Source organism: Symsagittifera roscoffensis, chromosome 3, assembly GCF_963678635.1.
Source record: "Symsagittifera roscoffensis chromosome 3, txSymRosc1.1, whole genome shotgun sequence".
Lineage (NCBI taxonomy): Eukaryota > Metazoa > Xenacoelomorpha > Acoela > Convolutidae > Symsagittifera > Symsagittifera roscoffensis.
Window position 1 is genome coordinate 33,018,885 of NC_087064.1, and position 16,236 is coordinate 33,035,120.

Consider the following 16,236-nt stretch of genomic DNA (forward strand, 5'->3'; position numbering starts at 1 on the left):
AATGGAGCATTGCCTTGGCATCTTCGTCTTAAAGCGCTATTGATAGGTATGTCATAACCGAATTGCCCATTGATTCAACCGTTTTACGATTGTCTTTCTGTTATTATTTTTCAAATTTTAATTTTAATTTCTGAAGCTATTTTACTTACTTTTAGAATTGTGACCAAAAACTTTATTACAAATCACAGAATAGATTTTTTTGTGAAAAATCAAAAACTGGAGCTGACTGTCGAAATGGAGCATTGCCTTGACACCTTCGTCTTAAGGCGCTATTGATAGGTATGTCATAACCGAATTGCCCATTGATTCAACCGTTTTACGATTGTCTTTCTGTTATTATTTTTCAAATTTTAATTTTAATTTCTGAAGCTATTTTACTTACTTTTAGAATTGTGACCAAAAACTTTATTACAAATCACAGAATATATTTTTTTGTGAAAAATCAAAAACTGGAGCTGACTGTCGAAATGGAGCATTGCCTTGACACCTTCGTCTTAAGGCGCTATTGATAGGTATGTCATAACCGAATTGCCCATTGATTCAACCGTTTTACGATTGTCTTTCTGATATTATTTTTCAAATTTTAATTTTAATTTCTGAAGCTATTTTACTTACTTTTAGAATTGTGACCAAAAACTTTATTACAAATCACAGTATAGATTTTTTTGTGAAAAATCAAAAACTGGAGCTGACTGTCGAAATGGAGCATTGCCTTGACACCTTCGTCTTAAGGCGCTATTGATAGGTATGTCATAACCGAATTGCCCATTGATTCAACCGTTTTACGATTGTCTTTCTGATATTATTTTTCAAATTTTAATTTTAATTTCTGAAGCTATTTTACTTACTTTTAGAATTGTGACCAAAAACTTTATTACAAATCACAGAATAGATTTTTTTGTGAAAAATCAAAAACTGGAGCTGACTGTCGAAATGGAGCATTGCCTTGACACCTTCGTCTTAAGGCGCTATTGATAGGTATGTCATAACCGAATTGCCCATTGATTCAACCGTTTTACGATTGTCTTTCTGTTATTATTTTTCAAATTTTAATGCTAAAGCTTCCAGCTTAAAATAATTGAATAATTGCCTAAAAACAGTTTATTATGATATTATTTTTTCAAATAAAGTTTCTGAAATTGTTCTGAAAAAAACTGAAAGACCTTACTTTGTCGGTTAAATAAGATGAGAAAGACTTTTGTCGCAGGCGGTGGTTCAGTTTTTTCTCCCCGCAAAATCAAGTACCACAATTAATCATCAAGATGGGTCAAGTTAGGAACCATATTGAGGCCTTTTCGGTCGTGATTCCATCGAACTTAAAAATTTGCACAAGCTCGCTGTGACAAAAAACACCGGTTTTTGGTTTGTTTAATGTCTAATTGAAGCAAGCGATTAGGTGGTAGCTGTTAGACAAAATTGCAGTGTTTTTTTTCTGAGCCTTTTCTTGGCGATAGATTTTTTTAATTCAAAAAAATTACAGAATAGTTGATTTTTTGTTTTGTTTTGTATTGTGAACGCAAGTTATTTGAAGACAACTGAAGTCGGTACGTTTTTTTTTTGGCGATAATGATTGGTTTGTACAATTTTATTTTTATTGGAATATATCACCACAAACTAGGGCAATGCACATTCAACTGAGTTCACTTTTCAATCAAATCCTTTATCAATTTTGACGATTGAACTCATTTTGCTTTGATATTGCATCCTTTTTCCTGCGCCTCGTTTTCTTTCCGCCGCTATCCTTAAATTGTTTTTTCATTTGTTTTGTTCTGGTTTTCCTTCTCGGACTCTGCTGACCGCAAATGGAAGGGTGATCTTGACACATGATATGGTGTTTGAACCAATGAAACGTCAGCTGAGATCCAGGGTCGAAGAAGTCGATTGTCATCGAAGGCATTCCTGGAATTCCTTTAGAAAAGTCATTTCCTAGAATCAGGTAAGAAGTTCCCTCTCTGACATTTGAGTGATGAACTCGTCTCAGTGGGCCAGGACCAAAACCGACTTCAGAGATAACGTTAGAGCAAGCCTCTTTCGAATAGGTAGCCTGCAAGCTCACAAAAAAATCATGGTTATTTATTTGTAACACAAAATATTCAATTCTTTCAAAAAACAAAGAAGAAAAAATATAGATTATTGTCTTTGTCAAATGGCATAAATCTCAAATACCATACAAATGAAAAAGTCCCCAGAAACCATACAAATACTGTGAAATAATTTTCTGTGAACAAGATAAGAAAATTAGATAAGTTATTAATTCAATTATTGATTGACATTTTATCTTGAAAAAAAATGAATAAAGTGTTTATTCTCTAGCGGTTACCACAAAATTGTTTGTGATTTTTTTTGTGAAATTATAACTTTTTTTTGAAAAATTTTAACTCCTGAAAAAACGTTCCTGACAAAAACTTGGAAATTATAGCTGATTAAAAGCTTGGTTGACAAGGAAAATTTATGACATTCAAGAAAAGTTTCACTTTTATGCCACTGAGAAACTATGACTTGTATTAAGCTACCCATCAACGCCAGAAATAACATAATAAACTGGTGATAAAACCAATTCTTAAGGTATTATAAGACTGTTTCTGTTTTTTTTTCTTCAAAATTTGTATCAGTTCAGCAGGTGTATCAAACTTTATATAACGCAGATAACAAATCTTTGAACAAATTAACTATAGACTTAGTATGAAAAAATTAGATCAACACTAATATTAGAAAAATGAAAGACATCGTAGTGCAATTTAATTTTTCAATCAAGAAATACCCTAGAAATAATTGTTTCATCAAATTTTGAATATCCAAAACCTAAGGCAGAGAAAGTTTTCTGGCAACAACTTAAAGCTTCAAAACTGAAAGTAAGGAATGGTTCAGAAAAGTGGTTCAACCAAATTGTATCTAATTGTTTCGGCTTTTGAAAAAAATGACCATTTTTGATGACCAATAACTAACCATTTTTTAAATTGAAATAAGAATAAAAAATGAAGTTTTTTTTGCATTCAGTCCAAACGGATTAAGATGTATATTACCTAAGTTTATTTTTGTTAAATTGTGCGAGTTTAAAGTAGCCCGCAGTTTGAACTAATTAACGTCATTTCCCATTATTTTTAACATCTAGCACATCCAGCTCATTAAATCAAGCTAATTTGAATTGAAACCTTCTTATAGTTTCAACACAGAGGCGTAAATGGACTTCGCATACACTAGCAAAAATATGACCGATAATGCTACTGGGAAAAACTGAATCAGTAAAACTTTGAATCTAGAAAGCTTCATAAGTGACGCACGCCAATTATGAGTCTACATAATTGCTAAGTGACGGAAGCCAATTAAGACGCATTAGCAGTACCAGTCAATTTTAAAAAAAAACAAACTTATCAACCAACATGCCTCAATTTATAGAGCGGAAGCAATTAAAATAGTATACAAAAATTCAGGAAAAACATCCGACCCCGCCCAAGTTCGAACCCTCTTATTTTGCTGCTGGTCACTCTCCCTACCTTACACTACAGATCCATGATACTTTGAAGCTAAAGTGCTATTTGTAATATAATAGTCTGTGTTAATATCCTTAGCATTGACTGTACTTAATAGCTCGATCAAAATGAACACTTTCAAAATGACATATTTTGTCGCAACAATTGCATCGCAACAAGATTTGCGACTTAGATAGAAAAAAAAAGAAAGTTCATACTATAACACAAGCTATACTTGTGTACAGTAGCGGATTTAGGGGGGAGCGGGGGGGGGGGGAGGGGCGCGGACGCTCCTTCTCAGGGATTCGACCTTCTACCGACCCTTTGAACTATTTTGAGATATCCATTTTTGGCTGACGGACCCCTAATCTTTTCTAAAGGCGTCTTTGGCGCCAGTAAATACTAATTTTGAGGGAGGAGCGCGCGCCAAAAAAACGCGATTTTTTGGTCAAAAGTGTTTTAAAAGTGCCTAAAAAGCCTTTTTTGGTCTTTTTTCAAAAATTTGCCTGCGGCGCCTAAAATTTTCTCAAGTTTTGATCTTTATAATGGTTTGGGAGTGCTCAGAAAATATCAATTAGGTCAATCCTAGATCCGCCCCTGCTTGTGTAAATATATCGTTACTAGATAATAAAAAGATGCTTGATCATAGCAAGTTAAATGAACGAAACTGATTGTCTAGTGGAAAATTGCATGCAAGCTATTTCAGGAAAATTTAAAGTGATAAAGGGGAGGTGAAAAAAGGCGTTAGACATTTTCTCAGGTTGACGCTACCCGCAGCAGAAAGAGTTTGACTTGAAAGTTGAGAAGACAAACTCATTTATAACTGCGATAGTATTCGCATGCTAAGTGCCACGCGCCAATAGGCTGTTCCCCGAGCTGAAAAAAAACTCGTTTGAGTTCAAAAAATTTCGTTTTAACTGTTTACTTTGAAAAATTTCAATCTGGACTATAATTCTGAAAAAATCTGTAGCTGCTTCAGTAGGAGTCTAATTTTTTGATATACATTTATTGATCTAGAAGTAGGGACTCAATAGAACCAAATATGTCTATGTAGTCAACTTCACAACAGACGTGGGTAAAACAACAAGCATACCACAAGGTTATTGAGTGGTCGGTTTTCATTTGCATAGTCGGTTAGTGTATCCATATAAGCTTCCGCGCTCATGCCTTTGTTAAAGTAACCAAATATCAGATACTTGCTCATTTGTACTCCGCAGCATCTATCTACAAAAATATCAGTAGTGAAATATGAAATTTGTTTTCAAAAATTTTCCAATGCAGGTAGGTGTAAGCAATCTTGGTTGAGCGGGTTAATATTCACTCAAATATTCACTGATTTTCAAAGACAAAGAAAAGCCAATTATGGCTGTTTACCAGTCGAACAGATCGGTTATAAGGAACCACTTTTTTCCTTCACAGGCGTGGACTATTTCGGGCATTTTACGTTCCCATTCAAAGGAGCTCTTCGAAAAATGGGGTTTTCTTTTTACTTGCTGTAAACCTCAAGGTTGCGGCATCACTGGATACCAGCTCATATGTGATGGTCATCAAACGTTTCATCGAGCGCCATGGCACACCCAGCAGTTTTTGGCCAGATAATTATACAAACTTTAAAAACGTAAAATTTAGAAAAAAAAACTACAACAGGTAGCACAAGCTCCTTCAAAATTGACACGAATTGACACCGCTATTTTGTGCTCCGGGGTCAAATTTATGAGGAGAGGTGCCTGCTCCAAGTGGGATGGCAATTGAATGTTAATGTATAGTTGTCGTCAAGCCTTTGGACAGAAATCGCGATGATGAAACAAAGCTCAAGCCTGGATTATATATGTCGAGCATGTTGATGTGTCGCCATTGCATTGCGAGGATTTTTTCAAAAGGAAACATGATCGCATATTCTCTTTCGCCCAGATCAATTACTTGGTTTTTCGGCTGACCCTGAGGCTGTTGCGTTATATAAGCATCGAGGCAGTAATAGTCACTAAACATCAATTTACGAGTCCGAAAAAAAATACTTTAGGCGATTTCCGATCAGAAAAAAGTTACCAGATGGTCTGTTTACATACCTGAGTTGCTTGCATTGGGATCCTCGATGTAGCACATTAGTGACCAGCCAGAAGTTGAGTGACTCCCAGTCGGGCGAGGGGGGACCTACAGCCGACTCCTCGATCGATTTGGTTACAAATGTACTTCCTGTTGCTTTGCAAATGTGGTACACTAAAACAAGTTTTGTTCTTCTACCGAAAGCTCTGTTTGTGTTTCTGCTAAAACCCTTGCGTTTCTGAGACACAAATCGCTGTCGCTTATTGACATAGACCGCGAATCGGCATATTTAAAAAGAGGAAGATTTATTGCGGAGCTGATTGTATCTCACAATAATCAATGTCGGCTACAGCTGAATATCTGGTCGCAAATAACAGCCAAAAACTCAAGAAATATTTTGATTCAGTATCAACCTTAAGATTTTTTTGAGTCCACATTTTATGAGAAATAAAAACCCAAGCACGCCCCAAAATCAAGAGCTGTATTTTTGCATGGATGAAGCTGTATTTTTATATACATTGAGACTTTGTTAATGGAAACAATACAAGATTGCGCTAAGATGCTTATATATTAAGATATCTAAGATGATATGCTCAAAACTTGGAAAAGAAGGCAATTTCAAGGTAGCATCCCAAAGTTATTACTTTTAAAATTAAGATACAGCTGAAGATAATACGCTAAGTGTAACGTAAAGGTCAAGAATATAATTTTAAAGGTAATACACCAACTTTGATTCTCAGAAGAAACTTTGCAAGGCAAAGTCAAAACTTTGTAGCATTTTTTTCGTTATTTTGGACTTTAGTAGCAGTTAAGTAATTGTTGGGAATTAATTGTCAAGGAAGAACATGTGTGAAAGAGCAAAAAAAACATACTCTTCATATTTGAAAAGTTAAACGCCTATTGATATCTGATACAAAAAGTACTAAGCTCTTTGGAAATGCCTTGAAGGATGATACAAACATACTTTTTCACTTAAACCCTCGTCTGCTTCATCTAAATTGTACTTCAACTCTATAGCTCTAGAGATATATTCGACAGCATTCTCGTTAGCCATCATTCTAATCGAGGTTAATTCTGAAATCATATGCTGCACTCTCGGTCGTCAGTGCTTTTAAACTTTTTACTCAAAACTTCCCAAGCTTTGTTTCCCTTGCTTTTATGGTAAGTCAAAAGCGAATTTTTTCTAAACATTGGACTAACTCATACTAAACATGCAATTTTTTTTTCATATAAAATCTCTCGCCCTTTTCTTAAATATACCTTTCTATCTTTTGCAGTAGTAGTCTTTCAAACACCGGTTGAATAATCAATTCCATCGACTTCACTACTGATAGTTTCTTTCTAGTCAAAAAGAATAATTTTAGCTCTGCAAAAAACAAATAATTTTTTTTGCTCCTTAAAACTATCAATTTTTACCGACTGAAAGTTTTTCAACCTAATTTTAATTGCTCTGAACAATTATCTCATCTTTCACGTATTTTGTATTGAAAAAATTTTTATTTAGCTTAAAATATATCAAAAATATCATCGCAGCCATAAAATATGAAGGCATTTTTATCCTCATTTAACCCTGATCCAAAACCTAACGGTCTGCATACCAATTGGTACATCAGCGATTTAGCAAAGCTAGGGTTGCTTCACAGACTTCATACTTAGCAATATATACTGGCACTTTAGATTTTTTTTTGTGAAATTTTCTATTATTTAAATCTTGTACAAGTTCAGATCTCAACGCGACGGATTACGATCTCCCCAAGCAACAATAGAGTTTTTACAAATTTATAGAACACCACATTATTTAAGTTTGTCAAATTGAACAGTTTATCAGTTTCTATCGATCTTTTTCTCTTTCTCCCTCTTTCTCTCTCTCTCTCTCTCTCTTTTCTTTCTTTCTCTCTTTCTTTTAAACGCCGTGTCTATATCATTCACTCTTTCTTTTTCGTGTGTGCTTCCTTTGGCTTTGATTCGTGACTTTCTTGTGACTCCGGCCTCAATGCTGTGTTGTTCATCTGCCAGTCCACTATCATCCGTTGGACTTTTTTCCTCGGTTTTCTTTTTTGGCGTGATTTTACCTGTGTCACCAGTTCACCGCAAGCTCTGTTAAAATCTTTGTTAAGTCAATCATTCTTCAATTTTAACACAAAATTTGGCAGCTGGGCGCATAAATTTTCACAGGTTGGCGGCAAAACTAAGTATAATCAACAGTCAAACTAGAGAGCGATAAAAAGTAGTAAAGCAACTTCTATGTATATGGAAATTTAACCGCATGTTAAGATCTGATCTTGTGATATGCATCGCGTGTTATCGCGCGACATCGTGCAATATCCAATCATGTTTCTAATTTGAACCGAAAAGTGAAAGAAGACGTCTTTATAAAGTAAGAAGTCATTTCTCCAAAACTTAGTTTTTTCCAATATATTTTCTTGAGTTTCATCGCGGACCCTATTATCTGATTTTCAAGGTCTGTTTCTAATCACTAGATTTTGAATGATTTGATATAATTCTCTTGATCTCGGTTCACGGACTTTGTTCGCTAGGTTTCGATCTTCGTATTTAATATCCTCAAACTGCTTTCCTGATAGGGCTCACTTGTTATGAAATTTTGAACTTGTTTCTCTGGATCAGTTTTTCATGTTTTTCCTTTTTCATGCTTTTTACTTTTCTGTTTTAAAATTTACAAAACTCTGAAAGCTCCCGAACATTAAAGCTTCAAATTATTTCTGCTTTTTTAGCAAATAATTTTGTAACCTTTCAAAATTTTTGAAGTTAACTTGCAAGATTTTGGTCAGATTTTGCACATTTCTGGCAATCATTTTTTGGTCGAAAGTAGTGTTTTTCACATTTTTGACAGTCAAAACCTCACTGCCCGAGTCGAGTTTGAGTTTTTTCACCTAATTTGAAACAAGGTTTGAGCGGTTTGAGCTGTTTTTAAGCGCTCAAAATCTTGCTTAAAAATGAGTGGTTTGTCTAAAAAAAAATTGATCAAAAACCGCTCAAGATTTGAGGGGTTTGTCTAGAAAAACCGCTCAAAACCGTTCAAATCTTGCGCGGTATTTGAGCGTTTTTTTAGCGTTCAACAATCGCTCAAACCGCTCATTTTGAAGCTAGATTTTGAAGCCAATTTAGGTATCATCCACAGTTGAATTAGAGAGCACTAAAAGATTAGTAAAACAACTTCTATGTAGTAGTTAGATCATAGTTGAAAAATGCCGGAGAGAAAAAGAACCCGGGCTGCCGATGGCTCGAGTTGCCGATGGCGGCTCTTTTGCACGAGGCTATTTTCAATTATGTTCTATGCTAGAAAGATGCCAGAAAAATGTGAAAGATCGGAAAATTGTGAAAAAGCCCGGAAAAGTTTGCAAAACTATGCTAATAATTTCTTTTTCCATTCATGCATTCTCATATTTCAATTTTCATTCATGCCCTGTCAAGGAAGAACACGTGTGAAAAAGCAAAAGGATACACTTCATAAATGAAGAGTTAAACGCCTCTTGATATCTGATCTCGTGAAATAATATCGCGTGATATTGCTTGACATCGTGCAAAAATCAATCATGTTCTGAATTTGAACCAAAAAGTGGGAAGCGACTCTGTAATCTGTAATGTAAGAAGTCATTTGTCCAAATTTTAAGACTTTTGCTTTCAATTTACGTAATGCGTTATATCCCACACTAGTCTGGAGCTTCTGTTTTACCATGTCCCGTACAATTTTTGTTGAGAGCAATATCAGAGTTTTGTGTCTTAGCTTAAAAATTCTGATTGTTTTGCTTGCTACGCTTTCAAGCTTCTTACCCTCTAATATCTTTGAACCTTTGTTCAAGTCCATACTCCGAAATTCTTCAACCTCATTGATGCTTCTCGACTCCTACTTTAACGGTTCATCTATGGAAGATTTAGTTTTTGGATGGGCTCTTAACTCATTTTGCAGCTCAACGTATTTCACTTTATCATCGTGTTTCTAATCAAATTCTAAGCATGCTTACAAAAAAATCTCAAACTACTCTTCTGCTTTCCAAATCCCCTTTATTTTCCAATTGAAAAGATCTTTTTGCTCACTTAGAGGATAAATGGTTCCATTTCCTTGCTCAAGACATAGCTTTTCTCCAAAAACAACTCTAGCTCTTCCTCTAAAAAGTTTTGAGACTGACACTAAGTTCCCTGAATTCGCTGATAAAAAGAAACAATCACTTATTGTAACGTTTTCAAAAACTATGTGGGAGTTTCTCAAAGTTCATTGAACTCTCCTTTCTACTAAGACATAAGAGTCCGTTTTATTAGTATTTGAAACAAATCTACTAAAATTCTTGTCCAGCTCAAATAATAATGTTTTATCCTTTATCATATTGCAAATTGCACCTAAACCTATAGCTAAGTCAACCTCAACTCAATCGGTTGAGTTGTAAGAACTAAAATGAATTTAATTTCTTTCAGCCACTTGTTGCTCTTCCCTTGTGTTTTTTCCTTCTTACAATCCCTGGCTACTTGTCCTAATTCTAAGCACCTGAAACTTTCCACAGGATTTCTATCACTGAGTGAGTGGTTTACCTTATCCACTAGTTTGGATCTAAAGGAATCTAAAAAGTTTCATAATTTAATGCACCTAAAACACGCTTTTTCCTATGAAATGAACGAATATTGAATCACCTCCTCATTCCTATGATCACTTTTAAAACATGTCAAGTCTTTCCTACTTTCGGTCAAAGTCTTATCATCTTTGCTAGCCTTTATACAAAAAAAAACGAAAAGTACTAAGTTCTTTGGAAATGCCTTTATGGATGATACAAACAGACATTTTTTCACTTGAACCCTCGCCTACATCATCTAATTCGTTATTCAACTCTTCAGCTGTAGAGATGTATTCGTCAACACTCTCGTTAGCTATCATTCTAATCGTGGTTAATTCTGAAATTATATGATGCACTCTCGGTCGCTCAGTGCTTTTAAACTTTTTACTCAAAACTTCCCAAGCCTTGTTTCCCTTGCCTTTATGGCAAGTCAAAGGCAAAAAAGTTGTTTTCTAAACATTGGACTAACTCATACTAAACATGCATTTTTTGTTCATCTGAAATCTCTCGCGTTTTTCTTAAATATACCTTTCTATGTTTTGCAGTAGCAGTGTTTCGAACACCGGGGGCATAATCGATTTCATCTACTTCACTCCTGATAGTTTCCTTCTAGTCAAAAAGAATAATTTCAGCTCTGCAAAGGGCAAAAATTCTTTTTTTGCTCCTTAAAACAATCAATTTTTACCGACTGAAACTTTTTCAACCTAATTTTTTATGCTCTGACCAATCATCTGATGTTCCACGTACTTTGTATCGGAAAAAATTTAGTCTTAATTATATCAAAAACAACATCGCAGCCATAATATATGAAAGCATTTTTATGCTCATTTACTCCTGATCCAAAACCTAACGGTCGGCGTACCGATTAGTACATCAGCGATTTATCAAAGCTTAAGTTGCTTCACAGAACTCATACTTGGCAATATATATCTTGACAATTTAGAATTTTTTAAAAAATTTCTTTTCCTTAAAACTTGTACAAGTTCAGATCTCGCCGCGACGGATTACGATCTCCCCAAACAACAAAAAAGTATCTAAAAATTTATAAAACACCGCTTTATTTAAGTTTATCAATATGAACAGTTTGTCAGTTTCTGTCGATTTTTTTCTCTTTCTCTCTCTTTCGCTCTCTCTTTCTCTCTCTCTCTCTCTCTTTCTCTCTCTCTTTTCTTTCTTTCTCTCTTTCTTTTAAAGTCGTGTTTATCATTCTCTCTTTCTTTCTCTTGTGTGCTTCAATCGGCTTTGACTCGTGACTTCTTTGTGACTCCAGCCTCAATGCCCTGTCTCAATGACTTGTCTTCTCTCAATTTTGCTGTGTTGTTTAACTGCCAGTTCACTATCATCCTTGGGACTTTTTTTCTCGGTTTTCTTTTTTGTTGTTGTGATTTTACTTGTGTCACATATTCACCGCAAGCTCAGTCAAAATCTTTGTTTAGTCAGTCATTCTTGAATTGTGACACGTAGTTTGGGAGCTGGGCCCATAAATTTTCACAGGTTGGCGGCAAAATTAGGTATAATCAACATTCGAATTAGAGAGCGATAAAAGAGTAGTAAATCAAATTATTTGTATATGGAAATTAGCCGCGTGTTAAGATCTGATCTCGTGATATGACATCTCGTGATATCGGGCGACATCGTGCAATATGCAATCTTGTTCTTAATTTGAATCAAAAAGTGAGAAATGACTTCTCTATAAAGTAAGAAGTCATTTTTCTAAAACTTAATTTTTTCCAAAATGTTTTCTTGAGTTTCATCCCGGACCCTATTATCTGAATTTTAAATTCTGGATCTAACCACTAGATTTGGAATGATTTGATATAGTTCTCTGGATCTTGGTTCATGGTTATGCTCGCTAGGTTTCGATCTTAGTATTTAATGTCCTCAAACTGCTTTCCTGATATGGCTCACCTGTTATGAATTTTTGAGCCTGTTTCTCTGGATCAGTTTTTCATGCTTTTGGCTGTTCTGTTTCAAGAATTCCAAACTCCTGAAAGCTCCCGAACATTACAGCTTCCAATTATCAGTGCTTATTTAGCAAGTAACTTTGATACCTTTCACAGCTTTTGAAGTTAATTTGCATGATCTCGATCAGATTTGCATAAGCCTGGCAATATTTTTTTGGTCGAAAACAGTGTTTTACACTTTCGACAATCGAACTGTCACTTATGTATATTTTTGGTTTTTATGCATTCTCTGGCTTTGATATCTGTAGGTCGATCTCCATTTCGTTATCCTGTGTCGACATCTGTTACATCTGTATCGAATTTTACTTTTGCCCAAAAATAGTCTACGTTCCATATGCACATATATTCGAGCTACTGCTAGTAATTACATGCTGTGATAATGTAATAGCGAATTCTAATCATTTGCAGCGGATACAGCGAAAAAGTTGCATCAAGGTTTGAGCTTCGTTTTTTTTTCCAAATGAGCTTGCGAGGGTTCCCTATTTCATTGATAGATAGCAGGTCATCGATAGTCTATATATCGTAAAAACCATTCATAGCTTTCATAACTCGAGAGTAAGGGGTATGTATAACTGTTTTAAAATGAATTTCTATAAAATCGATTTAAATGATAACTCAAGTTCTATAAATCAGGCCTTCAAATCTTGTTCTTCAAATCCTTTCGCTCTTCTTAGCAAATTTTCTGAAATTATTTTGTGTTTTTTTCAGATATGGAAACCAGTGTGAAAATACGCTTTCGATAGTTTAAATTGTTTTTAGTAAGGTAAGTAACCGTGTGATAGAAAGTTAGTCGGAGACAATAAATTGGCGGTCAACCGAAGCTGACAGACAAACTCCGAAGGTTAAATACTAGTTAGCGCCAGACAGATAAATGAATTAAATAGCACAACTAGAAATGGAACTGGAATTGAAACATGAACTAAATTTAGATACTATGACATTTCCCTCCTTGTAAAAATTAATGACTTCAAATAACGTATCCACTGCAATTCTGTTATCAATAAATCAATAAGAATAATAATGAGTTTTAACTATCAATGTTGTTATCAACAAATCAAGAAGGTTATTAACGGGTTTCAACTAAATTTTAGCAATTCACTATGACAACATTTTAAAACATAAAAATTGAGTTTTTGCCGCTACACGGCATGCCCTCTCCCTGGACCTCCTCATGTTATAAAATGTTGTAATTTTGTTACTCATGTTTTCTACTCCTTTTTTTCTTCATTTCGCTCCTGACTTATCCGCCTTTTGAATAGTATCAATCATAACCGCCCCCATCTTCGTAACCGCTGTTCGATTTCTGCGCGATCGTCTTGAACTGGTTTCTTCCAAGGAACTCGCCGAATCTTGGCTCGAATAGGAAACAAGTCGTTGTTTCCGACCATGCTTATTCCCCCCGGTTGCTGGAATCTGTTCTGCCTCGCGCTCCACCTTCTGTGGTATATTTCGTTCGGTGTCCTCCTTCCTTCGGTTAGCTTTGATTTCTTGTTCGCGTGCCATCGTGTATTCTGTTGCCGTTTCATAATTGCTAGGTCGAATTGTGATAAATTCTGGTTGTTCTTGGTCCTGTCCCCCACTAGACATTCCTTGTCTCTCCTTTTCAGCATCTGCCCCCTTAGTTGTCGGATCAACAGCCGGTTTAGTTGAGATGAGCGGTAAATAGTCCTCTTCTTCTGATTCCAAATACTCCGCGATTTTCAAAATTTGGAATCTTGAGCGATTTCCCATGGTGCGGTGAGAGGTTCCCATGGTGCCTTTTGAGCTACTTTGTTGACTACTACTTGCTAGTAGCTTCCGTTTGAGGTCCCGCAGCGATTTGTCCCGGCGCCCGTTTTTTTTTTTCGAAATTTTCGCGCTACTCCTGATTTTCTAAGCACAGCACCATTACCATTTTAATAGTGTGATCACTTTGATTGACTATACTGGATTTTAGTGGTTTATACCTATTCAAATTCCGCTCCTCTGTCTTCTGCATTACGACTGCCGGCGGTACTTCAGCCGGTTCATTCGGTGCCCGCACAATTCCAGGCTCATCATCCTGGTTAGCAGCTTGGTCCTCAGCCAGTTTCATTGGGTGTCGCCTGTTTTTCTGGTCGTAATTTGTATCCGATCGGACTCCCCAGTTCGTATCTATCGGCTCCATCGTTGCTTGGGCGTTTGGGTCTTGTTCATCTAAACAGGCAGATTTTGAACGTATTACATTTCCCCAAATTAGATTCCATAATTACGGCTTTTTGGTCAAGTTTCTGAGAACCGTATTAGCTTCGCGACCGTGGTGCGCTTCAAACGGTATTATATTGAGGGTGGAATTTTTGGCAAATCTTAAGGCACCAAGGGCTCTTTCAACCATCCAATCCAAAGGTTCCGGTCTATCCTCCCGGGCATACGTAAGTACTGAATTCTTGATGCTGCCAATCGTGCGTTCGACACATCCTGTTGCCCTATGATCATTAACTGGCGAGATGAGCATTTCAATTCCCTCTTTATGACAGAATGACCGAACCTCCTTCGATATAAAGTTTGTTTCTTGGTCAACTCGAATTTGTCGCGGAACTCCGTGTGCAACAATGTATGCTTTTAGAAATTTAATAATTTTATCCGACCGGTTCGAGTTACAGACCGGTTCGACGATGGCCAACGAGAAAATCGAACCACCGCTACCAAAACATACTTTTTAGACTCCTTCAAGTAGTTATTTGGCCCCCAAAAATCCAGTTGAACCGACTCATTTGGTTCTTTCTGCTCAAGTATTTTCCCTATATCCCCTTTTGAACACATATTTTTCAAATTCTTACCAGCTAATGTGAATTCTGAACAATTTCCGGCAATAGTTGCTAAGCTACGGAACATGTACGGGTACCAGATGTTTTTGGCCGCGTCATACATACTCGATTTTCCGTGGTGATAGTAATGCAACCTATTGTTCACCGCCGCTTGCAAAGTGTTAGGGATAACTAGCCTCTCGTACATCCACAGGCATCCGTCTCTTACATGAAAATCCTGAGTATACTGTGCATAGTACTTACTCATCGCTGCAACTTTTGATTGTAACGGAGGGTCTTTACATTTAATCATTTCGATAATGGCTTGTAATTGTGGATCGGAATTATATTGGGATTCTATAAATCGAAGATTCAACAATTCGGGAAGTGTGCTTTGTTTACTCACAACCTTACATATTCTCAGGATAACGGACATAACTCGGTTTTCCGGATTAACCGGTGGATAACTTTCACCGGGGTAAACCGACGGAATGGAAATGATGGTGTTAGTTTTAGTGCTTCGGACTTCTGTTGTAACCGCTTGCATATCCTGATCAATCTCCTCTATTTCATCGCTACTACTAATGCTGGGGTGTCGTTCCAATAGTTTCCTGATTTTTCTCTCCATAATTGAGTTATATTTTGAATTTTGAATGTTTATTTTGAAGAATTTATGTAACCAAAGTCAGCTTCAATAATAGTCCCAACTAAACTCCACTAAACTTAATTGACCTGCCGGAAATGCGATTCGTCGCTCTTTGATTGGTCCAATTTCCGCCGCATGATAGTTTGCCCTCTACCGGTTGTTTTCTATTCGATATATTACAAACGCGTTTATTATTAGTAACCGATGGAGACTCGAGTCTGCCTTTGGAGAAAGCTTCCTTTTCAAATCCGAGGGCGGATCTAATTCTACTAATTTTTGCCATTCTAAACATACTATCATAGTTGCTGACCGGTTTAGCGTCCAAGCTGGGGTGCCTCGATAGGTAATCGGCGAGTCCAATTTTCGCTCCGGGTTTGTGCTCCACTTGAAAATCGAACGGTATAAGACGATCTAACCATCTGGTTAATCTACTAAACATTGTTTCGTTCTTTTTGTTGTTCCCATTTAGCAATGATACAAGTGCCTTATGATCCGTAACAATTAAAAATTTTCTCCCCAACACATAGTTTCGAAAATATTCCGCTCCCCACACAACTGCAAGCATTTCTAATTGATTCGTAGAGTACTTTTTCTCTGCGTCGTTTAAGTGACGGGATGCGAAGGATATCGGCCTCCAGTCGTCGGAGTTTAATTGCTCAAGAACCATTCCGAGCCCGTTATGACTAGCGTCGCAAACGATTCTTGTGTCACAGTGTATATCAAAGTGCCGAAGTTCTACTATATTAGCCACCTGATTTTGCAGATTCTCGAATGATATTTGAC

The 16,236-nt window shown here is 36.3% G+C and overlaps 1 protein-coding gene and 1 long non-coding RNA gene across 5 annotated transcripts in view; one reads left to right on the forward strand and one right to left on the reverse strand.

Moving 5' to 3' along the window:
- The window catches only part of LOC134841414 (bridge-like lipid transfer protein family member 1), a 469,521-nt gene that overhangs the window by 236,435 nt on the left and 216,850 nt on the right, over positions 1-16,236 (forward strand). The gene's annotated exons all lie outside the window — the stretch shown is intronic.
- Positions 5,294-16,236, reverse strand: part of LOC134842859 (uncharacterized) — a 33,480-nt gene continuing 22,537 nt past the window's right edge. For both annotated transcript variants that reach the window (XR_010162562.1, XR_010162561.1), the window contains exons 2-3: positions 5,537-5,687; positions 5,294-5,451 (exon numbers count right to left, since the gene is read on the reverse strand). This is a non-coding gene — a long non-coding RNA (uncharacterized LOC134842859). The remainder of the gene's footprint in view (positions 5,452-5,536; positions 5,688-16,236) is intronic.